Raw genomic sequence first — 25,975 nt, forward strand, 5'->3', positions numbered from 1 at the left:
TCTGGTAGCGTAGTGCGTAAGGCACTTGACTGCTAACCAGAAGGCTGGTGGTCCGCTCCTCGGAAGGAAGATGCGGCAATCTCCTTCCATAGTGATACTGCCTCAGAGACCCAAGGAGGGGTTGCTATGAGTTGGGTCCGACTCGACAGAATGTAACAACAACAACAACACAATCTTTATGGAAGCAGATCGCCAGGCCTCTCTGCTGCAGTGCCTCTGGGATGGAGGGGGGTTCAAACTGCCAACCTTTCACTTGGTAGCAGAGCGCAGACCATCTGTATCAACCTAGAGCACCTCATGAGAAGGGAGGGGGATGAAAACTTTAAAATCTTACAGGAACCAGAACTCTACAAAGCAGGAACGTTGAGCGGAGTGTTACATAAGAGAATTTGCTGGCCAGAGTGGGCGGAGAACAGCAGAAATGCAGCAGCGAACACAGCAGCCTGCCCAGAGGGAAGGTGTAAGCAACACAGCAACACCTTGTTTTTTGACAAGGCCCAACAACAGAACTCTGGAGCCAGTTGGCCCACATCGGGAGGGGAGAGAGAAAAGTAGGCAATCAATTAGAAAGACTGGATGAACAGGAAAAGGAAGACAGCGTAAAATCATGGTTTAGGCAATAGATGGGTTTGGGGAAAGGAAAACTTAGTTGCCATCCAGTCAATTCTGACTCAGGGTGACTCCATGTGTGTCACAGAGATTGCAATGGCTGAGTTTGTGGACGTAGATTGCCAGCCCTTTCTTCCAAGGCCATTCTGTATGGGCTGGCACTTCTAACCTTTCCATTTGCAGCTGAGTGTGTTAACCTTTTGTACCACCCACGACTCCTTTTGGTGGGGGAAGAAGTGGAGAAGGGAGGTAATCAAATGTGAAACATTGATGACCCCAAAGCATGTGCCTGCAAGCCATGAGCTGGGTCTGGGTCCCACTTCTCTCTCAGTCCCTTGCTCTAGGCTTTGAACAGCCATTGTCCTCTCTGGGCTTTGGTTAGAAGAGGAAGGGGTTAAACTAGGTCATCTACAAGATTCCTTTGTCAGATTTTTATGGATCTAATCATGAGGACATCGAACTATCTATGTGGGGTATAAACAAGACTGGCCATGGACCTCAGTGTTCCAAGAATGGACAGAAAGAAGGGTAAAGTGTGGAGAGTGGCTGAGGGCCCCGGCCATGTAGGAAGAGGAACTGAGTTCAAATCCTGGCTCCGTCACTTTTTGGGCAAGTGGTTTTGCTATCTCAGCCTCGGTTTTCTTACCTGTAAAATATTTCAACTCTTAGAATATTAAGTGACACAATGGTTAAACTAACAGCTGCTAACTGAAAGATTGGCGGTTCGAACCCACCCAGCAACTCCATGGGAGCAAGACCCAGTAATCTGCTTGCATAAAGATAAGCCTAGAAAGCCCTATGGGGTAGTTTTACTCTGTCAACATGGGCTCACTGTGAGTGAAAATCAACTCAAGAGACCACTGATTATAAGATGCCCTAATATTTATCGGCCAATAAAGAAGAAAAATGTTGTCAATTAAACTATAACAGGAAAACAGCTCCTCAGAAAGTTAAACATAGAATTTCCATAAACCAAAAACCAAACCCACTGCCATCAAGTTGACTCCAACTCATAGCGACCCCCATAGGGTTTCCAAGGCTGTAAATCTTTACAGAAGTAGATTGCCTCATCTTCCTACCACGGAGCAGCTGGTGAGTTTGAACTATCGACCAGAAGGTTAGCAGCCAAACATCTTACCCATTGCACCACCCAGCAATTCCACTCCTAGGTAGATATCCTAAAGAATTGAAAGTAGGGACTCAAACAAATACATGTACACCAAAGTACATTGCAGCACTGTTCACAACACCCAAAGGGTGGAAATAATCAAATGCCCATCAACAAATGAATACATCAACCAAACTCCCAGCCATCGAGTCAATTCCAACTCGTAGCAACCATATAAACTCATTGCTGTCGAGTTGGATCCAACTCATAGTGACCCCTCCTTGGGTTTCTGAGGCAATATCACTACAGAAGTAGATTGCCCAGCCTTCCTTCCGTATGGGACACAGTAGAACTGCTCCATAGAGTTTAAACTCAAACTCACCAAACTCACGGCCATCAAGTGGATTCCAACTCATCGTGACCCCCTTTGGGTTTCTGAGGTGGTGAATCTTTACAGAAGTAGATTGCCCAGTCTTCCTTCCGTGGAGTGGCTGCTGGGTTTGAACTATCAATCTTCTGGTTAACAGTCAAATGCCTTAAGCACTACACCACCAGAGCTCCTTCTGTAGAGTTTACAAGTAAATCTGTACAGAAGCAAGCTGCCTCATCTTTCTCCTGCGGGGCAACTGGTAGATTCGAACAATTAGCAGTCCTGTACCTTAATTACTGTGCTACCAGAGCTCCTAATGGAAGAATGGGTGAACAAAATCCGGTCTTTGCATACAATGAAACATGAAATGTTATTCAGCCATCAAGAGAATTGAAGTTCTGATACATGCTACAACAATGAATGAGCCTTGACAATGTGATGCTGAGTGAAAGAAACCTGACCCAATGAACAATTATTGTATGAGCTAACTGATATGAAATATCTAGAATATGCAACTGCAAATGCATGGAAACAGAGGGCAGACTGACGGACGGGGCATGAAGAATACCTAGTTAACGAATACAGAGTTTCTGTTTGGAGAACAGTTGGGGAAGCAGATACTATTGGTGGTGGCGGCACAGCATTATGAATATAATTAATGCCACTGGATCATAAGGAAGGAGCTCTGGTGGTGTAGTGGTTAAGTGATTTGGCTGCTAACCAAAGGTTGGTGTTCAAACCCACCAGCTGCTCGGTGGAAGAAAGATGAGGCAGTGTGCTGCCGTAAAGATTTACAGCCTTGAAAATCCAGTAGGGGTTGCTATGAGTTAGAATTGACTGGATGGCAGTGAGTTTGGTTTTTCCATGAAACATCTTGTGTAGTTTACTTTTAAAGCTAAGATGATAGATACTGTGCTCACCAAATGGCTCCCTTGAAGGTGCTCCCTCTTTATCCCTTTTGGCTTAAGAAACTATTGTCTATTCTCTTGGCGACGGCTGTGTTTAATCTTCCCTTGTTTGCTCACTGGAGATATTTGCCTCAGTGGCTCCAGTGAATGACCTTGCTGCCTCACTGTCTGCCATATTGGCGGTCATATTGGAATGGCACCACAAAATGGCATGAACTAGTTCTGCTGTTCTCAAGAAAAAATGAGTCCCTAATGGAGACCCAGAAAGGGATGAAAGAAAGGGGAAAAAAAAAGAAGGTTTGACCCAGAACGCAATAGAAGAGCAAAGCAGTGAGAAGCAGGGAAAAAAAGAGAGCAAAATCAAAACCCCATTTAAAAAAAAAAAAAAAAAGAATGAATACAAATAATTCCTCAGGCCTTCAATTCATAGCCTGAAGATTATGCTGCCAGCAGCCTGTGGTGATTTCAGATCCAGTTTTCATTTCTAGTGACATGTCAGGGAGCATTTCCAACAAGTTCACCTCTGGGAAAAAGGACTATAGGGCAGCTGTGAGCAGGGCTCTGAGGACGGTGTAGGGCATGGTGTCTGATTAGCTGGGCCTTATCTGCAGAGTGGGGGGATGGCCTAATGTGATAAGCGAGCTTTGCAAGGCGCTGAACCATCCTGACTCTCCCAGCCGCTCCTTATCGCATGACAGGAGCACTTGGTGAAGCCAGGGAAATTGGATTGGAATTATTTTCCTCCCCATCCTCGCCCTCGTCCCCAGCCTAGAGCTGCTCATCCAGAGAGCGTTAAGGGATGACTAACGTTGGGAGCATTGCTCAGAGAGGAGGACACCGACAACCAAGGAGAACAGGGTCCTGGGCCAAAGCCTTGGCCACAGTCACTGAGTGGAAGTGCTGGGAATGGAACCCAGCTCTTTCTCCTACATCAGCCTGTTGTTGAGTTACCTTTGACTTTTTCCTGGGAATCACCATTCTTGCCATTGAGTCCATTTCAACTCACAATGTGTTTAAAAAAAAAAAAAATCATTGAGTCAATTCTGACTCATAATGACCCCATGTATTAAAAAATAAAAGTCATTGCCCTCAAGTGGATTCTGACTCATAGGCACCACATGGGACAGAGTATAACTACCCCACAGGGTCACTAAAGCTGTAACCTTTATGGTGGCAGACTGCCACATCTTTCTGCCACATCTTTCTCCTAAGGAGCTATAGGACGTGTTTGAACCACTAACCTTCTGGTTAGCAGCTGACCGCTTAAGCTCAGCATCACCAGGTCGTCTTTTCCCAGTATGTTACAGAGTATGACCGTTCTGTAGGGTTTTCTTGGCTGTAATCTTTACCAAAGGAGATCACTGGGTGGCGCCACTGGAGGGGTTCAACCTTTAGATTAGAATTTGTGCCATTCTGGGACCTCCTGCGAGCACAGGGACCCCCAATGTCTTGGATGTTTGGTTTATTGTACCAACAAATAGTCAGGCAGGTAGAGACATTGTCCTTACTATGGTTGAAACCAATCTGGCCACAAGAATAATAACAATAATGGCCAGCATTTACTGGATGTTACACTATTAATAAGGAGCTCTGGTGGCACAATGGATGTAAGGCATTTGACTGATAACCAGAAGGTCAGTGGTTCAAACCCATCAGCTGCTCTGTGGGAGGAAGATGAGGCAATCTACTCCTGTAAAGATTTACAGCCTTGGAAACTCTCTGGGGTTGCTATGAGTCAGAACTGACTCAATGGCAGTGGGTTTGGGTTTAGGTTTTTATGCTCTTCATACAATGAATAAGGAAGACCACAGAAGAACTGATACATCTGAATCCTGGTGTCTGCAAATACTGAAAATACCGTGGACTGCTAGAAGAATGAACAGATCTGTCCTGGAAGAAGTACAGCCAGCATGCTCCTGAGAAGTGAGAATGGTCACACTTCATCTCTCACACTTTGCTCATGTTGTCAGGAGGGACTAGAGAAGGATATCATGCTGGGTAAAGTAGAGGGTCAATGAAAAGGGGGAAGACCCTCAACAAGATGGAGTGACACGGTGTCTGCAACAATGGGCTCAAGCAGAGCAAGGATTGTGAGGCTGGGACGGGACTGGGCAGTGGTCCATTCCGTTGTTCACGGAGTCCCTAGAAGTCAAAACCGACTCGATGGCACCGCACGACAACATATGCTATTAAGTCTCATTAAATTCATATAACTACAACTGGGGCTGTTCCCATTATTGTCCCCAGTTTGCATAGGGAAAACTGAGGCTGAGAGAGGGAAAGACACTTGCTCTAGGCCACACAGCCAGGAGGTCAGTGGTAGAGTTTGGCATGGATCCCAGGTGGCTGAGCAAGAGCTCCTAGCCACTGTACTCTCCTGCCTCCCCAGAGACGTGAGTGGGCAGGACTGCGATTTGAGCTCTTAGCCCACTGCTCTTTTGACCAATGAAGATGATGCTATTGCTGTTAACTGCCATTGAGTTGGCCCCCAACTCGTGGCTCCCCACAGTCACCACGGTACAGAATAGAATTGCTCCATGGGGTTTTCTTAGCATTGTCTTTACAGAAGCAGCTCTCCAGGGCTTTTTCCCAGAGAACTGCTGGGTGGGTTCTAACCACCCCTCTTTTGGTTAGCAGCTGATTGTAAACTGTAGTTATGACCATAGTAACTCGGTAATTAGCATCTCATTTATTCAACAGCCTTAAGAACTAGTGTGATGCCCCTCACTTGCCCAGGGCTCATTGCTAATCAATAGAAAAGCTGAGGTGCAAGACTCCCCTTCGTCTCCTTCACTGAGCTATCTCAGAACACAACCTGAACACACCAGGTTGTTTGCTTACGTCCCTCTCAGTCTTAAAACTAAACCCAGATTCCTTCTTGGATCTAAAAAAAAAAAACAGAAAACTCACTGCCGTGGAGTAGATTCTATCTCATAGAGACCCCCATGGGGTTTCCAAGGCTGCATAGGCTGCCTCATCTTTCTTCCGTGGAGTGCCTGGTGGGTTTGAACCACCAACCTCTTTGTTAGCGGTCAAATGCCTTAACCACTGCACTACCAGAGCTCCTTCCTGGACTTAAATTATCCAGCCCTTGCTTATTTTCTGTCTGCGTTGTTATTGTTATGTGCCGTGGAGTCAGACCCAACTCATAGCGACCCCTCCTTGGGTTTCTGAGGCAGTATCAATATGGAAGTAGATTGCCCAACCTTCCTTCCGAGGAATGGCTGGTGAGTTTGAACCACCAGCCTCTGGTTAGCAGTCAAGTGCCTTAGGCACTAGGCTACCAGAACTCCCTTTACTCTGTTTCCTTTGGCCACCCTCCCCTTCCTGAAGTTCCTCCCACCACGGGCCTTTGTATCTGCTGGCTCCTTTTTCCAAACATCCTCTTCATATACCCCGCCTGCCTTTTGGCCTAGTTAACTTCTCCTTGCCCTGCAGATGTCAGCCTAAAAAATGCTTCCATACAGAGATCTTTCTTCTTCCTCTGGGACACCACTCCATTTTTAATGTCACATTAAAAAAAAAAAAAAAAAGCCAAACAAGTTGTCATGGATTTGATTCCGACTCATGGCACCCCATGCGTGTCCAAGTAGAACTGTGCTGCACAGGGTTTTCAGTGGCTGACTTTTTTGAAAATAGATTGCCAGGCCTTTCTTCCAAGGCACTCCTGGATGTATTTGAACCACCAACCATTCATTTAGAAGCTGAGTACCTAACCAGTCTGTACCACCATGAGGTGATTATTATGCAATCATGTAATTATTCTAGTCCTCACTCAGTCACTTCCTGTGTGGTCTAGAGGAAGACCCCTCTGCCAGGGCCTCACTCCTCTAATCTGTAAATGGATGACAAGGACCTGGAGGCTCCCCCAGGATGGTCTCCTGTGATTCCTGGTGGGCCTGGCATGCTCTTTATGCTTCTGTGGGAATCTTCCTCCCTTAGAAATTCCCATCTTGTCCCACCAGAGAGAAGCTTCTAAAACCCCCTGGCCACTACCTGCAATGCAAGGTGGGAACCTGGCTTTCTCTCCTCAGTGGACGGCTGAATTCTGAAGCCAGAAGTCACGTCTGAGCCAGGTGGCAATGAGGACTGAACACAGCCCTTTGCCACATAGGCAATTAGTTCCTGAAGGCCCCGCTCTGTCCAGTGAATCCCCTGGACACTGGGGACCAGAGCTACATCTGACATGCCCCTGACTTTTACAAGAGCTCAGTTGAGTAGAAAAATAACCCACTGCCTTCAAGTTGATTCTCACTCACATTGACCCCATGTGACAGAGTAGAAGTGCCCCATAGGGTTTCCAAGGCTGTTAATTTCTACAGAAGCAGACTGCCATGTCTTTCTTCTGTGGAGTAGCTGGTGGCTTCAAACCACTGACCTTTCAGATAGCAACAGAGAACTTAAGCACTGCCACCAGGACTCCTTTCATGAAGATTAAAACCACATCTATTGCTGTGGAGTCGATTTGACTCATAGCGACCCCTCCTTGGGTTTCTGAGGTGATATCTCTATGGAAGTAGATCACCCAATCTTCTTTCCAAGGAGTGGCTGGTGGGTTTGAACCGCCAGCCTTCTGGTTAGCAGTCAAATGCCTGAGGCACTACGCCACCAGAGCCGAGAAAATCCTCTGGGGCAGTTCTACTCTGTCCCATGGTGTCACTGTGGGTCAGAATGGCCTCAGAGGCACCTGACAAGAGATAAATAACCGTCAGGTGGAGAGTAAGAAAAACGACCATGTGGATGAACCTAGAAAACACCGTACTGAGCAAAATAAAACCAAAACAAAAAGCCCACTGCCACTGAGTCAATTCTGACTCATAGCAACCCCCATAGGTTTCCAAGGCAGTAAATCTTTATAGAAGTAGATTGCCCCATCTTCCTTTCATGGAGCTGCTGGTAGGTTAGAACCATCAACCTTCTGGTTAGCAGTCAAATCCCTTAGGCACTGCACCGCTAGACCTCCTTTTGAGAAAAATAAGGCAGTTGCAAAAGGACCAACACCATATGATCACTTAAATAAGCAAATATATAGAAACCAAAGAGGACTAGTGGTCACCAGGGCTGGGAGGGAGGGAAAGGGAGAGTTTTTGGTCAGAGAGCATTGACTTCATGTTAATGGTGGTGGGATGATATGGAAAAGGAGAGCGAGAGTGGGTGCGACAGGAAGATCAGAATCAATGTCACTGAATCGAACGTGGAAATTGTCGAATTGGTGAAGTTTTGTTGTGTATATTTTCACTACAACTTAAAAAAAAATGGAATAAAGAAAAGCATGTCTCCTATATATTAAGGGCATGTTAAGTGGCAGGCCAGTGCTAGGCACTTTGTAAAAATAATTTCATTATCCCTTCTCAACCCCAACCCAAGCCCTCTGACATGTGGGAAATATTCCCATTTCACAGATGTGGTAGCTGAGGGTCAAAGAGGTGCAGTGAGTGTTCAGTCCCCATGAAGAGTGGTGGGCTTTGCTTTTTCTTTGCCACAGACCGTCCCTGGCCATAGCCAGTCTTCTCGCATGTCTTGAGGAAGGCAGCATGCTGTCAAGTCCAGGGTTCAAATTCTGCCATGACCCTAATTGACACGTGAGTTCTCTGAGCCTCAATTCCCTCCACTGGTGAGGTAAGACTAACATTGTCATCCTCACGGGGTGTTTTGAATGCTTAACTAAAACATCTTGTGGCCATTCCCAGTTCTTCTCCATAGAAGATGCTCAAGAAACACAAGCTTTCCTCCTTCCTGGCTGTCTTAGTCCTCTCATGCTGCCATAACAGAAATACCACAAGTGGGTGACTTCAACAAATAGAGACTTTTGTTTCTCTCATGGTTTAGGGGGCTAGAAGTGCCAATTCACAGTCCTGGCTCTAGCAGAAGGTTTTCTGTCTGTGTGTCTCTTGCTCGAAGGAGGATCCCAGTGCAGGGACCCTGGGTCCAAAGGACAACTCTGCTCCTGGCTCTTTCCTGTCTGCTTGCTTCTCTCCCCTTTTAGATAAAAGGTGTCACAGGCCACACCGCAGGGAGTCCTCCCTTACATCAGATCAGGGCTTTGAAGGGATGAAGAATGTCGCACCCCACCCTAATCCTCTTACACCTGATCGGCTTATCACATCGCATCACAGGAGAGCATTATATAACCACCAGTTATATCATCACCTAACTGCCACTACTGAGAATCAAGACCCAGCCAAGCAGACACACATTCTGAGGGACACGTTCAATCCATGACACTGGCAAAGATGCGCAGTTAAACGGGTAGGATATGAGCGCCTCCCCAGAAACCGGTCCCCACAGTGGAAACATCAACTTCGGCTAAGGCTGGGCTCTTGGTGGTTTTCCATAAAATCCATCTTCTGTATGGATTGTTTGAAAGAATTAGCAAATTAGAGCTTATCATGAGCAAATAAATTGCTGCTTTATTTTCCGTATGGACCCTTGTTTCTGATTCCAAGAACCTTTTGTTTGTGTTTGTTTGAACATTTTGTTGTAGTTTGGGTGAAAACGTACAGAGCTAGTCCATTTTCCATTCGCCCATTCACACACATTTTGTTTCCTGTCATTGATTGCAATCACTGACATCACGCAATGCAATATATCACTTCTCCCACTTCTTCCCTGTGTTTCTTGTTTCCATTCCTATGTTATGGCATCTCTTCTAACCCTTCCCACCCTCTGAACTTTGTCCTTGGGCAAATGCTGCCCTTTGGATCTCGAATGACTGAATGTTCTAAGGAATATCTACCTCCCTAGTGTTACTGTTCACTTTGTAGACCTATTGTTTGACTGAAAATTGAGCTATGGGAGTGAGTTCAGTTCTAGGTATGAAGGGTGACCAAGAGCCATAGTCTTGGGGGTTCCACCCGTCTCTATTCAACTGATAAGCCTTGTCTTTTTACAATTTTGATTTTTGTTCCACATTTTTCTTCCACTCTATCCAGAACCTTCTAATGTGATCCTTTTTGAGCAGCAGGTAGTGAGAGCTGGGCACCATCTAGTTCTTCTGGTCTCAGGGTCATGGAAACTGAGGTTCACATGGTCCATTAGTCCTTTGGAAGAATTATTTACATATGTCTTTTATTTTCTTCACTCTTCTTTGCTGCAGATGGGGAGAAACCAATTGTTGTTGTTATGTGCTGTTGAGTCAGATACGACTCATAGCGACCCGACCTTGGGTTTCCGAGGCAGTATCACTAGGGAAGTAGATTGTCCCATCTTCCTTCCAAGGAGTGGCTAGTGGGTTTGAAACACCAGCCTTCTGGTTAGCAGTTGAATGCCTTAGGCACTGCACCACCAGAGCTCCTTAGTACCCAGTAACAAACAAGACAGACTCACTGCTATCAAGTCAATCCTGACTCATAAAGACCCTTCCTTGGGTTTCTGAGGCAGTATCTCCACGGAAGTAGATTGCCCAATCTTCCTTCCAAGGAGTGGCTGGTGGGTTTGAACCACCAGCCTTCTGGTTAGCAGTCAAATGCTTTAGGCACTATGCCATCAGAGTACCCAGTGAGCACTCTGGAAATACACATTGAATGAACAAGGAAAGAAAGAAGAAAGGGTGGGAAGGACAGATAGGAGAGAGAGAGAGATAGAGGGAAGGAAATGTTTTGGTTTATATCACACAGTAAGTATTAGATTTATGGATAGATGGATGGGTGTGTGAGTGGATGAATGGATGCGTAGGTGGATGGATGGATAGACAGATGGATGAGTGGGTGGGTGGGTAGATGGATGGATGGAAGGATAAAAGAAGAAATAAAAGAAAGAAGAATAGGAGGGATGGGGAGAGGAAGGAACTGGCAAACTTCCTCTGGAAGAGTCAATGACTGTTGAACAAATGAAGAATGAATTATAACTCAAAGCTCTCCTTTGGCTCCCACAGCTTACCCCCTACCCTTGACCATCTGACTCTCCCCCATCCTTCAAGACTCAATTAAATCTTACCTCTGCTGCCTGTTCCAGCCCACAGAGACTGATCTGTTTCTAACCCTGTAGTGTTCCCAATGCCTAATTGCCAATTAGCATCTCTCACTCCCCCTAATTGAAACAAACCAAAGCACTTGTTAACATCACAGGGCTGAGAGAGGGAGGCTGACTGGGGGAAGGTTGGCTCTGCCGCTTGCCAACAGTGACTTGAAAAAGTCACTCCAGTTTCTGGAACTTTGGTTGTCCCATGTGTGAAATAGAGGTACAGAAGCTGCCCCTTCGAAGTGTTGGGAAGAGTGCTTGTGAGGATGTGTGCAACACACTTTGGGAAGGCTCAGTGCCTAGCAAACGCTCGCTTGTGTTAGCTTACCATTATCATTATGGATGTTGTTATTGTTGTTTGACCTATGACTATTTCTGTCTCCCAACAATATTGTAGGGTTCTAAGGGAGAGCCACCATCATTACTCCTCGGCGCATGTAAGTGCCTGTGTGTGTGTGTGTGTGTGTGTACATACATACACACCTAGCACAGGGCTAGGTATTAGAGTGCTTACTGGCTGATGCCTGCTTTGACTCAAGCCCCAGAAGTTTCGTTACTAAAGATCTCTGTGTTAGGTGGTATTCCATTAGCCAATAGTTTTGTGCAACCCAACTTTTGATAAACGGGTTTATTGCAGGAAATTCAGGAAAGAATGGAATAGCATCAGGGTGTGTGGCTCTCATCCAGCTTACAGGACCCTGGGCGCGCCTCCCTGCTGGGTCGTCACTGCGGACCCATTTCTCAGAACACGGGTCCAGTGCTCCCTGCACAGACTCGCCTGAGCTTATAAAACAACCCACTGCTGTCAAGTCAGCTCTGACTCCTGGCAACCCCGTGTGTGTCAGGACAGAATCTTGCTCTCTGGGATTCTCAACGCCTGATCTTTGTCAGAAGTCAGTCACCAGAACTTTCTTCCTAGCTACCTCTATTTGAACTTGAACTTCCAACCTGTTAGCAGCCAAGTGCATTAACTATTTTCACCACCTAGGGAGCTCTGGTAGCATAGTGCCTAAGGCACTTGACTGCTAACCAGAAGGCTGGCGGTTCAAACCCACCAGCCACTCTTCGGAAGGAAGATGGGGCAATCTACTTCCGTAGTGATACCACCTCGGAAACCCAAGAAGGGGTCGCTATGAGTTGGATCGGACTCCACAGCAGTGAGTTTGATTGGGTTTGGTTTGGTTTAAGGGACTGAGGGCATGGGGGGTAGTTACAAATGAAGACTCCCGGGATCCAGCTGGACTTTCTAAATCAGAAACTCTGGAGGTTGGAACCTGGTCACTGCATTTTAATGAGCTCTGGTGATGTTGGCGCAGGCACAGTTGAGAAGCCACTGCTAGTGTAGAGTTATGTAGAAACCCAGAGTGCCGTGCTTCAGAAGCCTTTAAATTTCTAGCCCAACTTCCTCACTTTACAGTGAGGCCCAGAGAGGGTGAGTGAGTTAAGCAAGCTCACACAGCCTACGGCCCCAGCCTCACTGCCCGCTGGCTTTACTCCATTGTATCACTGATCTCTTCTGGAGAGAGTCCTTTGCTTGCTCTACAAGAGGAAGAGGGTGACAAGCATTTATTGAGCCCTTACTGTGTACCGGGCACTTGACATAAGACTTAACTAAGGGCCATGATCTGGAGGAGGAAACTAAGAATCAGTGATGAAAAGGGCCATCTTCGCCGAACAGCAAAACCTGCTGGGATACAAGACAACCCCCAATATCACAGGGAAAAGCTCGGGGAGTTCTTTCATCAAATATATAGTGAAAATGATTTTTAACTCGTGTAATTTGAAAACTATTTTTTTTCATTCATTTAAGCTGTGTTGTTGTTGTTATGTGCCCTCCAATCGGACCTGACTCATAGCAATCCCTCCTTGGGTTTCCGAGGCAGTATCTCTACAGAAGCAGATTGACTAGTCTTCCTTCCGAGGAGCGGCTGGTGGTTTTGAACCACCAGCCTTCTGGTTAGCAGTCAAATGGCTTAGTCACTATGCTACCAGGGCTCCCTTCATTTAAGCAAAGGGTACTAAATACTGGAACCAAGTAAGAGATAAAGCCACTGGCCCATGATAGTGTTATTGCTGTGTTATGTATAATAGAGGGTCTCATTTCCCCCCACCCAGGTGGTATCTGTCAATGTGTGGAGACATTTTTGGTTGTCACAACTGAGGAAGTGCTACTGGAATCTAGGGGGTAGAGGCCAGGATGCTGTAAAACATCCTACCATGCACAGGACACTCCCCACTACAAGGAATGATCTGGCCCCAATCATTCTGACTACTGGTCAGTAGTACCAAGGGTAAGACACCCTGCTGCATAAGATGTGACGCCCTTATTCTGTAACATAGACACCTCTACCACTGGGAGGAAGAGCTCTGGTAGCGTAGTGCCTAAGGCACTTGACTGCTAACCAGAAGGCTGGTGGTTCAAACCCACCAGCCGCTCCTCGGAAGGAAGGTTGGGCAATCTACTTCCATAGTGATACTGCCTCAGAAACCCAAGGAGGGGTTGCTATGAGTCAGGTCTAACTTGATGGCACATAACAACAACAACAACACTAGGAGGCAGTGTAAGTACTAGTCCTGGCAGGTCACTCCAGACAAGATAGTCACGCGGCTCTTCCTTTGGGTGTTCCATCTTCCATCCACATAATGGGCACGTTAGAGTGATGGGGGATGAGGTGGATGGGCCAATACAAAGAGGTAGTCCCACCCACTGCCATTGAATGGATTCTGACTCATAGTGACCCCCATTGGGTTTCCAAGGTGGTAAATCATTACTGAAGTAGATTGGCCCATCTTCCTGGCTAGTGGGTTTAAACTGCCAACCTTCTGGTTAGCAGTCAAATGCCTTAGGTACTACGCCACCAGAACTCCTTATAGACGGAACCTCAAATAAACTGCCTTGCATGAAATACAGTCTATTTTGGATGACACTGTAGAGTGAATTGAGTTTCTTAGTTAAATTTCAGGCATAAACTGTGGTGTTGAGTATTTGCTCCTTAGCCTGCCCCTCAGTAGGAATCAATGGCATTTAGGGGTTAAGGATGCAGGTTTCATAGTCAGCCTGAGTTTAACTCTTGGCCCCACTGATTAGTGTTAGCTGTGTAACTCTGGGGAAAAAAATCAAAACCAAACTCCCTGTCATCGAGTCATTTCTGACTCACAGTGACCTCCCTTGGGTTTCTGAGACTGTAAATCTTTACAGAAGTAGATCACCCCGTTTTCCTTCCACAGAGCAGCTGGTGGATTTGAACCGCTGACCTTCTGGTTAGCAGTCAAATGTCTTATCCACTCTACCACCAGAGCTCTTTGACCCTGGGAAAGCCTCTTTATTTTGGTGGGACTCAGTTTTCTTATCTGTAACATGGGTGTAATACCACCCACCTCAGGGATTATTGTAAGCTTTAATGTAAAATACGAAGCATTTAGCATCTTGCCTGGTACACGTACATGGAAAACACTCAATAAATATTGACAATAATAACAGTTATTATTATCATTGCCATTCTCTCCATCCTCAGAGAGCTCCAGAATAGGGAGAAAATGAGAAATGGCGGGTTTGGGGAATACTTGGCATTTGTTAAGTAAAGCAGTGCGGTCTGGAACTGATAATTTATAGCTCACTAAGTCTGACCTGCCATTTCTGCTTTTAATGAAAATATATTCAATATTGGAATTAATTACTATTAAAGTGGCCTTGTTATTAAGCATCGAGGGATCGGTGACATATTTAGTGGGTTATCATCATTCAGTAAAATGTCTCGGGGAGAAAAAAAATCACTGAATTAATGCACCATCCTGGATCCAATTGAAAAATCCCTAATAACAATGGCTGCTGTTGACAGTTAATCTGAGGAGGCTGTGAATCATAGGGGAGCTTTGGAGACAGCCGCTCAACAGGGAGAAAGGAGGAAGAAGTGAACGGACACTGGATTATTCTCTCTGTTGGAGTTTCCTCCCTGATTCTGTAACCAAGGAGGGTGAAGGAGATTTAGGCCACAGTCCCTGGGTGGTGCCCAAGGTTCAGCGCATGCCTACTAACTGAAAGGTTAAAGGTTCAAATCCACCCAGAGGCCCTTTGCAAGAAAGGTCTGGTGATCTGTCTCTGAGAGGTGAGAGCCATCAAAGAACCTGTGGAGTCTAGCTCTGCCCTAACACACATGGGGTCACCATGAGTCGGAGTCGACTGCAGGGGCACTGGTTTGTGTGGTCTCCTGCTTTGCCCTTCCTCTGTCTATTCTCCCACCAATGCCCACAGTAATTTTGAAATAATCCAATCCTGTTAAATGCCCAGCTGCTCTAAACAAAATAGAGACTTCCCGTCACACTTAGAATAACCCCAAACTCTTTGCCATGGCCTCAGAGGGGTTCTACGATGTATCCCCTGCTTGCTTCTCCAAGAGCTCCTGTTCTTCTCTTCTTCCCATGACACCTGATTATAGGGGACAGGAGCTGGGCCAGGGCCCTCCATCCTGACTCCCGGACAGTTCTCCTGGGGTTAACCAAAACCATAAAGAAACAAAAAACCAGGTGTCATTGAGTCGATTATGAGTCATGGCAACTCATGTGTGACAGAGTAGAACTGTGCTCCAGGGGCTGTGATCTTGCAGAGATAGATTGTCAAGTCTTTCTTCTGAGGCAGCTTCAGGTGGCTTTGAACTATCAACCTTTTGGTTAGGAGCCAAGCACTTAACCGATTTGCACCACTCAGGGATTCCTAGCAGGAGACCAGTAGGAAGTGAAGGCAGTTGTCTAGATGAGAGTCTACAGAGTTGAACAAAGGTGGCAGCAGTGGTAATGAAGAGATGTGCACAGATAAAGGGTGTGTTTTAGAGGTCCGTTGGCAAGAGCTGTTGATGGGTCACATGTGGAGGGTAAGGAGATGGCTCCCTTGCATCAGGACTTGAGTGGCGAGGTGGCTGCTGATGCCTGCATCAGTCTGCTGTTGCCACGATAATGCTGCGTAACAACCCTGCTGATTCAGGAACTTAAAACAACAGCCTCATGAGTCTGAAGTCCTCTGAGACTCAACTGGCCTCAGATTAAGAAATCTGCTTAGACATATCACTGGCTATTATCACAAAAGTTCTACAATCACCATGGCTTACTTTGGGATCTGGGGGGTGGGGAGGAACAGTTATTAAAAAAAATAAATAAGCCACCTATACACGAATGTTCATTGCAGCACTTTTCACAATAGCCAAAGGTGGAAACAACCTAAATGCCCAACAGATGAATGGATAAACAAAATGTGTTACATATACATAGAGAAATATTACTCGGCCATAAAGAGAAATGAAATCTTCACACGTGCCTCAACACGGAAGAACCTTGAAAAGGTCATGCTGAGCAAAGTCAGTCAGTCACAAAAGGACAAATACTGTATGATTCACTTATAGGAAATAAGCAAACATCTAGAAACCAATGATTAGTGGTTACCAGGGGTGGCAAGGACCTCTGGTGGTGTAGTGCTTAAAGCATTTGGCTGCTAACCAAAAGGTTGGTGGTTCGAATCCACCAGCCACTTTCATAGAAGAAAGATGAGGCAGTCAACTTCTGTAAAGATTTACAGCCTTGGAAACCCAGTGGGGGTCACTATGGTTCAGAATCAACTCAATGGCAGTAAGTTTGGTTTTTTGAGTTATGAGGGAGGGAGGGAGAAGGGGAAGATGTGTTTAGGGGCCATAGAGTTGGTGTTAATGGCAGTGGAATGATTTGGAAAGGGACAGCGAGAATGGTGGCAATTTGAAGAGTGTCATTGATGTCACTGAATTGTACATATAGACATTATTGAGATGGTGTATGTTTTGTGTATTTTCACCACAATGAAATGAAAAACTAAATACATAAATCATTCTGGACAAAGAGGGGGGGAACCAATGGTTTGGAGAATTTATGGTGGTAGGATTCTAAAGCCACGTGACAAAGTTTGTCCCAGCCATCCTGCCACTCAGGGCATTGGGAGAGGGTGCCCCCCAATTTCCTCCAGGCTCAAGCAATTACAGTTTGCTGATTAGCTTTGGGCAGTTGGCAGGAACTTTGGTGGGCACCTACCTTGTCACGCCACACCCAGGAGGCAGCTGTCACTGGTCAGGAATCCGACTCAGACAGAGAGATTGGCTTGTCTCTCCCAGATCAATGCTGCAGGACCCTATGAATGACAGCCACCAACATGCCAGTTTCTGCTCCTCCATGACTGGCCTAAAGCAGCAAGATCACTCAAGTTGTCAGAAGCCATTAGACTCAGGGGCGAGCTGATTTGGAGAGGAAAGGTGGGGAAGGGATCTCTCAAGGACAAGTTGCCTACATAGAGGGGAAATAGACCAGGGCCCTGGCCCAGCATCCATGACTGAAGAATTCAACAACTCCAGAAGGAAGACAGCCAACAAGATGATGCATGTTGGTGTAATGTATCGTGTCTCCTATGGGGTAAGATGGATCAGGGATGTAGTTCAGGATGATTGATGCCATCCCAAATGGCAGTGTGCAGTCTGGGCAGGAAGTAAGCAAATGGGACTCCACATAACCTGAAGGAGCAGCTGCATTTAGAAACACACTGGGCTGGCTGTACCTGCGGGGGAGATCAAGGGCTTTGCAGACAAAGGGCAGCTTCTAATTCCACATGGCAACACACCTTCACTTGGCTCGCCATCCTCAATGCATGTCTCCCCCCGTGCTGCAGGCCTGGTCTTCATTTGCTCTGTTGGATTTGCTGGCTTGGTGAATGGTGCCACCATATGTGCGATTGAGCAGGCAGAAACTTGAAAGTCTCCTATTAGTCCTTGCTCTCTCTCATTCCCCATATCTAATTCATCTCCAAGTCCTGCTGATTTTACCTCCTAAATATTTCTCAAAGTAACTCCCTTTCCTCCATACCCATTGCCATCACCCTCATCTAATCCACCATCATCTCTTCCCTGGCCAACTGCAACCACCCCTCCCTGGTCTTCTGGCATGCCATGTTCCTTCCTTTCAATCCATGCTTCACACTGCTACCACGGCGATCTTTTCAAACAATGGATTTGCCAACGCCACCTCTGTGTTTTAAAACCCTCTGTGGTCCCTCATGGCTCTTAGAATAAAGTCCAAAGTTATGAGTATGAAGCACCATTCCCAGCATGGGCTGGTCCTTTGCCCACCTCTCACTGGTACCCAAGCTGTTCATTCTGCCTGGAGCACAGTTCCCTCCAACGTGTACCAAGTTCACTCTTTGTCCTTCCTCAAATTGCAGCTCAAACATCAATTCTCTAGAGCCGCCCTCTCCTTGGTCTCTAACCCCCTTTGTATTTTAGATCAGATTCAGAAAGATTCTCAGAGAATCCTGTTGCCTTCCTTCTGAGCCCTTATCTCAGTTAACCATTATACCTTCATTTGGGTGTGTGTGATTGTTTGGTTAAAATCTGTCTCTCTGTGGCAGAAGTTGTGGGTGAGTTTACTGAAAAGACCCAGTCCTCTCCCCTGCTCTTCAGACTTTCTCTACTGTGACTGAGTTCCCAGCTTCCCTTGCAGCTAGAAATGACCCTGTGACAATGCCTGGCCAATGAAATGTAAGGAGAAGTTGCTGAGTGAGACTTCTGGGAAAGATTCTCAAAAGCAGACAGAGTCAGCTTGGATCCCTTTGCCCTTTGGCCCCTTCCCTTTATTCCTTCCTGGAATACAGAGACATAAGTGCAGTGGCCATTTTTCACCCAAGAAGAGAGAAGACCCATGATAAGGACGGCAGAGCAGAAAGAGCTGAGGTCCTGGTTGCTTGCCCCTCTTGAGTGGCTGTGTCTGCCATGGTCCATTTACCACTGGGATAGGGTCTTTTGTTACTCCCAGCTGAGTTAACTCCTAGGTTACTAACAGCCGATACAAGTTCCATGGGGGTACAGGCCATGTCTAATATTGCTCGCCACACATCCCAGTGCAGTGCTTCATGTGGTATCATTCACTCCTGAGTGAACGGAGAAAGCACCACTTGTGGAACCACATGGTCTAGGTTCAGATTCCTGTTCTATTGCTGTGTGGCCACATAACCTCTCTGATTCACAACTTCCTGAAGTGAAAAGCTGGGCTAATGACATCATCTTTGGGGGGTTGCTGTGATGCTGGAAGCTATGCCATGGGTAACTTGAATCCAGTGGAGTTACCCATGGTAGACAGGCTTCAGTGGAGCTTCCAGACGATGACTAACAAGAAGGGCCTGGCAACCTACTTCTGAAAAATAGCTGATGAAATCCATATGGGTCACAACAAAGTGTCAAACTTGCTAGATTTGGACACATCCTCACAAACAAAACAAACACAACCACTGCCTGGAGTTGGATCTGACTCATAGTGTCCCCTCCTTGGGTTTCCAAGGTGATATCACTATGGAAGTAAATTGCCCAATCTTCCTTCCGAGGAGTGTCTGGAGGGTTTGAACCTCCAGCCTTCTGGTTGGCAGTCAAGTGCCTTAGGCACTACACCACCAGAGCTCCTGGACACATCCGCAGGAGGGATCAATTGCTGAAGGAGGACACCATGTTTGGTGACTAGAGGGCCAGTGCAGGCAAGGGAGACCCATGCATGGTGGGATGGATTGGTATGGTAACTGCAAAGATAGACTTGAATGTGACAGTGATCTTGAAGATGGTTGGGACTGGGTGGTGTTTTGTTCTATTGTACATAAGGTTATCAGGAGTCAGAGTTTCACTCATCAATTACCTGCAGTGGGACTGGGTGCTAGGATCGCCCAGGCACCCTCCAACAGAGAGAGGAATGTGCCTGCCCACTGGGACAATGGGCTCAGTGAGCAAGCCGGTGAACAAATGAAGTTCAGAAGAGAGTGAATGAGCTGGCCAGTACATGTAGCTGTTCTACCCACAAAGTCACCACACTCTACAAAAGGACAGTGTGCAGGTAGGTGGAGGACCAACTCACAGGCTGTGACCCTCACTGAGGGGAGAAATGTGGTTGGGAGAGAAGATGAGGGATGGGCAGTGGGGTCAGGATGGGGAGATGACGCTTTATAGCACCCTCCCCCAAAAAAGTCCTGTAGGTGCTGGACAGATATGCCATTTGTCACTCTACACCCTTTTAACAAAAGCCAAGTGTGCACCAGCAGGGTACCCAATAAGGGAAAATGTGAGACCACACAACCCTTTGCACCCCATCATCCGTCCTGCACCCCTCTCTTTTTCAGCCCCATTCCTGCCACTCAGCCTATGGGGAGCATGGGAACTACAGTTGCCACTGGTGGAGATGTTTTCCAAACCTCTCATTTCATGTGCCCGATAGCATTGTCAGTTAGGGATCAGCATCCCGGACTTACAGATGAAGAAACCAAGGTTCAGAGAGGTAAAGCTACTTTCCCAGAGTCTGACTGCTAATGGAGGCTGTGCTAGGACAGGGGGGCCAAATCTCACGGAGAGCAAAGTCTGGGCTCTTCATGACCGTGGGTGCCTGCTCAAGGTCTTAGCCAAGTCAGTGACACTCAGGGTCTAAGGTGCATACAAGGAAACTTTAGGGGTGATAGGCATATTCACTGCCTTGGTTGTGGTGATGGCTTTGGAGGTGCGTGCACATAGGTCAACCTTCCCTGAGCAGCACAAGCAGTTAGTGTGCTCAGCTGATAACCAAAAGGTTAGTGGTCTAGTCACCCAGAAGCGCCTCAGAAGAAAAGCCTGGTGATCTACTTCTGAGAAATCGGTGATTAAAAACCCAGTGGAGTGCAGTTCTGCCCTGACATCATGGGGTCACCATGAGTCAGAGTTGACTCAACGCTAACTGGTAATATCCACGTCAAAATGTCTTATATCGTACTCTTTATTTTTGATTTTTATTGTGATTTGAGTGAAAGCTTACAGAGCAAATTCATTTTCCAAACAGCAAGTGATACACATTTTGTTTCCTGACATTGACTGCGATTCCCCACAGTGTAACAGCTCTCTTCCCACTTCCTCCCTGTGGTTGCCTCTTCCCTGTGTCCTTCCCTCCATGCACTTCCGCCCCACAAGCTGTCTCCCTGTGCAAACACTGCCCTTCTGTTCTCCTGTGATTAATCACTCCCAGGAGTGTATCTACGTAGTGTAAATGTTCACCCCATATGTCTGTCTGTTGTTTGGCTGGAAGCCACAGGAATGAGTTCAGTTCCAGACCTGAAGGGTAACAAGGGGCCGTAGTCTCTGAGGTCTCACCAGGACCAGACTCTATCAGACCCGTCAACCTGGTCTTTTTTCATGATTTTTGAGTTTTGTTCCACATCGTTCTCTCATTCTATACAGAATCTTGTACTCCTGGTTTATTTAGTTTATTGTATATCAGCAGTTGTTGTTGTTAGGTCGACCGTAGCGACCCCGTGTGATGAGAATAACTGCCTCACGGGGATTTCTAGACTGTAATCTTTACAGGAACGGATCACCAGGTCTTTCTCCCACAGAGCCATTGGATGGGTTTGAACTGCCAACCTTTAGGTTACAGCCAAGGATTTCCCAGCAGGGCTCCTGTGTATCAATTATGCCTTCATAAAGCTGCCTTTGCAAACAAGCCCAGTCATTGGTGTGTGTAACCATCACCCTCCCTGCTGATTAGAACATATAGGCTCTTGGACCCTGCCTACTGCCAACAGAGATCTGATTCAGCAGGTCTGGGGTGAGAGCTGGCAGCCTGTCATTACTATAAGCACCCCCCTAGGGATTCTGACTCAGTTGTCCCGTATTGTTGAACCAGTGGGCCTTAACCTGTTGTGGTTCCCTGCTGCTGCCGTAACCAAATAAAACAGTGGGTGACTTTAAAGAACCTAAATTTGTTTTCTCACAGTTCTGAGGCTAAAAGCTCAAATCAGGGTCTTTGCCATGTTGGCGCCTTCCTGGTCAGTAGCCCTGGGCATTCCTCAGCTCCTTAGTGATCTTCACGTGGCATCCATCTCCCTGTTCTGTGTGTACGTATCTCTGTGTCTATTCTGGTCTCTTTGGAACCCAGAAGTGATTAGAATTAGAACCCACCCCCACTCAGGTTTGATCTAATGAACAAAACAAAGAAAATATGATTTCCAAAGAGGATTACATCAGCGTTACAAACAGGAAACATCATTGAATCCATACCAGCCCTTCAGCAGCATCCTGGGAGCTTTTAAAAAATACCGATGATGCCCCTTCCCTCTCGGTCCCTGTTGTTACTGGTATTGTTAAACCAAAACCAAGCCCTCTGCCAGGAAGTCCATCCGGACTCTTAGCAACACTATAGGGCAGAGTAGAACTGCCCCATAAGGCTTCCAAGGCTGTCGATTTTGCAGAAACAGACTGCCTCTTCTTTTTCTCCCATTGAGCAGCTGGTGGGTTTGAACCTGGTTAGCTGCCAAGTGCCTTCACCGTTGCCCCACCAAAGCTCCTTACTGTTGTTAGGTGCTGGCAAGTCCTTTCCAAGCAAAAGCAATCCATGTCTAACAGAATGAAACATCGCCTGGTCCTGTACATCCTTATAATAATAGGTGTGTTTGAGGGCACGTTGCAGCCGCTGTGTCTATCCACGTCATTAAAGTCTCCCCCTTTTTTGCTGACTCTGCTTTACCAAGGACAAGTCCCTCCTCAGAACATGAGCAGAGTAAGTGAGACAAAGTCTCACCATGCTCTCGTCCAAGGAGCATTCTGACTGTACTTGTTACAAGACAGATTTGATCATTCTTCTGGAAGTCCATGGAATGTACCAAGGTTCCTGGGTAGTGCAAGTGGTTTACAATTTACTACTAACCTAAAAGTTGACAGTTCGAACCACCACCACCACCACCCGCAATGGCGCTGTGGAAGAAAGGCCTAATGATCCGCATCTATAAAGACTACTGTCAGGAAAACTATATGGAGCTCATTTCTACTCTCTGTGGAGTTGCCATGCATTGGAATCGACTTGATGCCAATGGGTTTGGTTTTTTGGGGGAGGGAGGGTAGTCCACCCAGATTAGTCAAGACAGACTTTCTAGGGGTGGGTCCTGGAAATAGATTAAGTTGTTGAAGTTCAATAAATGTGCAGGCAGGGTGGAAGATCATGGCATTAAGAGGCCTTTGCAGATTGCCCCGCTGGGGCCACAGCAAGCCAGGTGCTGGTGATGAGAAATGTCCCCTGCTCTGCCAGGTAGCACAGTGCCTAAGGCATTTGACTGCTAACCAGAAGGTTGGCAGTTCAAACCCACTAGCCACTCTATGAAAGGAATCTGGGCAATCTACTTCTGTAAAGATTTACTGTCTCAAAAATCCAAAGGGGGTTGCCATGAGTCAGAATTGACTCAATAGCAGTAAGTTTGGTTTTTTGGTTTTTTGGCTCTGCTGGAAATAGCAGGTCGGGCTAGACACATGTTCCAGAAGATGGTGAGTGCCCAAAGGCTCTTGCTAAATTAAGCCCGCCCTCTCTCTCCCTCTGGAATTGTTCTTCAAGCATGAGGCCTTGCGTTTGGAAGTCACATGCTGGCCCAGCCCCTGACAAGCCATGCGCAAAGCCCTCGGCTGCCATGAAAACTTCTGCCATGGAGGAGGAGTTAAGCCTGGCTGGGGCCCTGGCATCAACATCCCTGGAACAGGCGGTCCCCCAGCTTGTGAGCTGCACAGCCAAGGATGACTGAGACAAGGGGACCCTCTGGTTCATGGAATCCAGCCTCAGGGCTGGTGGAGCTGTGAGAAACAGGCTCATCAACCTCTGTTTCACAATAGGGAAAACTGAAGGAGGAGAACAGTAATTCCAGGAGAAAATGGTTACTTCTCCATGCAGTCTGCCCTGATTGCACCTTCTATCCATCATGCACTGTGGGACCTTGGGAAGGTTGTTCATTCATTCAACAAATATTCATTGAGTGATGACCAGGCATAGGGCTGAGGACTGGGATTACAACAGTGAGAAAGATGGGTAAGTCCTTGCCCTTGTAGCCCTTAGAGTCTAGTGCGATAATCAGAAAATAAACGTGAAACGCACAGATAGATGAGTAGAAAATACAGCTAGGGATAAGGACTTTGAAGAAACCCTTCAGGGAGGGGAGATACAGAGTGAGTGGGGTGACCAGTGGCCAGAGTGGCAAGGCTAGGGCTCGGCAAGGAGGGCATATGCAGGCAGAGCACCCCTGAGACACTGTGACAGATCTAGGTTTGAATCCCAGCTCTGCCACCTGCTTGCTCCATCACCCTGACCTGTCGCTTAGCCTCTTTGAGCTTCAGTTTGCTCAGCTGTAAACTGAGGCATGAATATTGGATGAGGAGGAGGCAAATACGAAGGCCTAGCACAGTGGCTGGTACCTAATACCAAAATAAGAACCAAACCCACAACTGAGTCAATTCCAACTCATAGCGACCACCACTGGGTTTCCAAGGTGGTAAATCTTCATGGAAATAGATTGCCTCATCTCTCTTCTGTGGAATGGTTGGTGGGTTTGAACTGCTAACCTTCTGCTTGGCAGTTAAGTGCCCTAACACTGCACCACCAGAACTCCTTGGTACCTAGTAAATGCTCATTAAATCAGAATTCCCTTTTTCTTTCACAGTTCCAGGAATTTTTTTTTTTTCCCAAGGAAGCCTTAGTTTCCAAGTGGTTGTGTGAGGGGACTTCTGAGGTCCTTCAAGTCCTGAAAGTCATTCTCTGTCTCTCTCTCTCTCTGTCTCTCTCTCTGCCTCTCTCTGACTCTCTCTCTCTCTGTCTCTCTCATACACACAAGTGCACGCACATATACCAAGACTATGGAAAAGGACAAATGAGTTCAAATCTCAGCTTCACACCAGCAAGCAACTTAATTCCTCTACATCTTAGTGTTCTCACCTGTAAAATGGGGGTGACCACAGCTCCCACCTCAGACCTCGGCCTGGAAATTCCGAGGGCCCCTGCAGGCAACTCCTTAGCGCCGGTTTTAGAAACGCAGCATGAACGTCAGCTACCAGACACACTGCGCTCCGCCAGCCCTCCTGTGTGTAGTGCTCAGCTGTGCCCCACTACAGGTTAATCTGAGAAACACAAATTTTCTGTTCAAAACCCACAGACCATTTTTGTTCTGTAATAGATTTAAACAAGGTTTTCTCTCACAGCTATCTTCTCTAATCTCTGATTGTTCCCTTTTCAGAGATGCAGTGTCCTTCTGCATTGCCTGGCGAATACAAATCAGATCTTGTCTGAAGCCTCCCCTTGTCCCTCGGGGAGCGGCTTTGGCAGGAGCGTCTGCACCCCCTCCACAGATGAGACACTTTCTCAGAACTGCCCGATCCTGGCATGCGCTGCATGGCTTTTCCGGCGCCACTTCACGTGTGGAAGGGTGACATTTGCCCGGGATCGGGGGCTGGGAGGGACTCATTTTCATCTTTCACACCCAGAGTGAGAAGAGCAGCTAAGAGGGCTGTGATCCATTAGGGTGCCCTGTATGATGAGCCCTATGCTAAACTCTGTACCTGTATTGCTCCCTTTAATCCTTGCAGTGGCCTGGGAGGAAAGGAAGTCTGTTAGGCCCATTTTACAGATGAGGAAACCAAGGCTCAGAGAAGTCAAGCACTTAGATGAGGACCGCTCAGTTTTGCCCCAGCTTCTGCTGCTCCAAGCTCCGTGTGGATGCATCAGATCAGCTGTCCAGACAGACATGCTCTCTTTCAATGTGTCTTTAGTTAGCACTTAGTACCCACCAGGCTCTGATCAGGACACAGGATGCAGAGGGCAGACAGGTCAACCCACACATCAGCAAGGTGATTTCACACAGAGCCCCGGGTTGTGCCAGAGGGTGTAATTGTGACTTTCCAGGGAGTGGGTAGGTGGATGAAAATGGCTCTTTAGATAGGTAAGGGGTGGGGGGCTTACTGAAAACAACCAATTACCCTCTCATTGACTGAGTCACGGCCACCTCTTGTGAGTCAGGGTAGAACTGTCCTCCTCAGGGTAGAACTGTCCTCCTCGGGTTTTCAGTGCCTGAGTTTTTGAAAGTAGATCACCAGGCCTTTCTTCCGAGGTGAGGCTGTTGTTATGTGCCATTGAGTCAGCCCCGACTCATAGCGACCCCTCCTTGGGTTTCCGAGGCAGTATCACTATGGAAGTAGATTGCCCAACCGTCCT

At 47.0% G+C, this 25,975-nt stretch overlaps 1 protein-coding gene across 1 annotated transcript in view; it reads left to right on the top strand.

Annotated features, from left to right (window-relative positions):
- Window positions 1–25,975, top strand: part of SEZ6L (seizure related 6 homolog like) — a 294,911-nt gene that overhangs the window by 74,595 nt on the left and 194,341 nt on the right. The window lies entirely within an intron of this gene.

This window comes from Orycteropus afer, unplaced genomic scaffold (assembly GCF_000298275.1).
Source record: "Orycteropus afer afer isolate SDZICR_OR568_19922 unplaced genomic scaffold, OryAfe1.0 scaffold00197, whole genome shotgun sequence".
In the NCBI taxonomy this organism is placed as follows: Eukaryota; Metazoa; Chordata; class Mammalia; order Tubulidentata; family Orycteropodidae; genus Orycteropus; species Orycteropus afer.